Here is a 2,164-nt window from a genome sequence, read left to right as displayed (position 1 = left end):
TGCTGTTCCAGGTTCAATTTTGAATCAAACACAATGCCTGTTATTCGATGTTATTAATGCTCCAAATGCATATCATTTGGCTCTGAAAGGTTTGGTTAACTGTCCTACTAGCACCAAGAACAAAGCAAGCCAACAAATACTGATGGGGCGGGGATTTTTTCAAAAAAGAGAAAAAAGTATATTTTTACTGAGTTATTACCCTGAACAAAGCATCGTGCCCTCCTGCATTTGATTTGCACAAAAGACACAGATAACCAGGCTTTCTTAGAGCTCAATGGAAGAAGCCTTATCACCCTCCTGCTCTCACACGTCCCAGGCCCATGTCCCATTTTCAGTAAGCCAGAAAACAGAGTGGCACTGTTCTACTAGGCGCTGAATATATGGCCAAAGAGATCATTATAGGGTATCTGGCCAAAGGCTCCTGTGTTGGAGTTTTAGCTCCTCTAAACTTCAAGTTTAAGTAAAAATAATCCAAATTGGCAAAATGGCTTAATGAAAATCACTTGTTCTGCATATGCTAAACTGAATGAAGTTTTTGTTCTGTTTTTGTTTTTTTTTGTTGTTGAGATGGAGTCTCACTCCGTGGCCCAGGCTAAAGTGCAGTGGCGCAATCTCGGCTCACTACAACTTCCGCCTCCCGGGTTCAAGTGATTCTCCTGTCTCAGCCTCCAGAGTAGCTGGGATTACAAGTGCCCACCACCATGCCCAGCTAATTTTCAGAGAGATGGGGTTTTGCCATGTTGGCCAGGCTGGTCTTGAACTGCTGGCCTTAAGTGAGCCATCCGCCTCGGCCTCCCAAAGTGCTGGGATTACAGGCTTGAGCCACCGTGCCAGGCCTGAACAAAATTTTTAACTTGGGCTAGTTAGCAAGTTTCTGGAACAGTCATGACTAGAATGTACAGCCAGTCGTCCAGCTTTGGAAAATGGACATTTCACATCCAATCTTGTCTGTAGCTTAGACTCTAAACCCACCCTCAGGCCCACAGCCTTGTCCTCACACCCAAAATAATTCTACTCCTGACCCAACACAGCTTGAACGGAAGGGGAAGGGTGAGTACCCACCCACTCCACACTGTACACCGTGCCAGGCGGACACTTGGCATTGCACATCACAGGTCATCCTCACAACCATCCTGTGAGGCGGGCGTATCCATCTCTGTTTACAAGGGGAAAATAACTGAGGCTTAGACAGGAGAAGTTGCTTGCCCATGGCCATGTGGCTGGGTCAGCAACTGAGGAAGGCCACCCCACAAAGTCACTGCTGCCCCAGGACCCATGCTTCCCTAAAGAAACCAGTGTGGTTTTGTTTCTGGTTTTGTTTTTCGGAGACAGGGTCTCTCTCTGTCACCCAGGCTGGAGAGCAGTGTAGCACAATCACAGCTCACTGCAGCCTTGATCTCTTGGGCTCAAGCAATCCTCCCACCTCAGCCTCCTGAGTAGCTGGGGCTACAGGCGCACCACCACACTCAGCTAATTTTTTTTTCTTTGAAAAAACAGAATGCTTCACGAATTTGCATGTCATCCTTGCACAGGTGACATGCGAATCTTCTCTGTATCGTTCCAATTTTAATATTTGTGCTGCTGAGGCGAGTACATCAGGCTAATTGTTTCCTGTTTATAGAAATGAGGTCTCACTATGTTGCCCAGGCTGGGCCGCTGTTCCACACCATACCTTTATTTTTCTCTCTCTTTTTTCCCCCTGAAAAGCCTCTCTAATCTCTCAGCCTTTAAAGTCTTAATCGTGTAATAACATGTTCTTCTCATGGGGTTTATTTCTTTGTCGGGCTCACAAACTATGGAAATTAGCTAACTTCTCCCAACATTTAGTCCTCCACTAAGACGGGGCAAGGTCACACCATTATTCCCACTTTAGTGATAGGAGACAGACGTAGAGAGAGGCTACTGTGGTGGAGAAGGAAGAGGAGAACATGATGGCTCCCAGCTCCAGGATGGCACTGTTTAATGCCGTAAACTGATGAAGCTAACCTCTCACGGCTGGCAATTAAGCACGATAGAGAACGGGTTTGCAATGCTCCTGCAGTATTTGTGACACATCATTTACCCTCTGGTTATCCAGGGGAAAACTCTCTGGGGAGTGTCAGTACATGAACACCAAGTCCTGGAGGCTTAACCTGCTGGTCTCACTTCTCACCAGCGTCACTTG

At 46.7% G+C, this 2,164-nt stretch overlaps 1 non-coding gene across 1 annotated transcript; it reads right to left on the bottom strand.

The window, feature by feature from the left end:
• Positions 1 to 1,487: 1,487 nt before the first annotated feature.
• On the bottom strand, positions 1,488 to 1,594 carry LOC115836232. The gene has a single exon (XR_004031198.1). It is a non-coding gene; the product is annotated as a U6 spliceosomal RNA (small nuclear RNA).
• Positions 1,595 to 2,164: the final 570 nt, after the last annotated feature.

The sequence above is a fragment of the Nomascus leucogenys genome, chromosome 7b (assembly GCF_006542625.1).
Source record: "Nomascus leucogenys isolate Asia chromosome 7b, Asia_NLE_v1, whole genome shotgun sequence".
Classification (NCBI taxonomy): Eukaryota; Metazoa; Chordata; class Mammalia; order Primates; family Hylobatidae; genus Nomascus; species Nomascus leucogenys.
The sequence above is the reverse complement of the archived record's forward strand: the minus strand, read 5'-3'. Positions and strand labels throughout refer to the sequence as shown.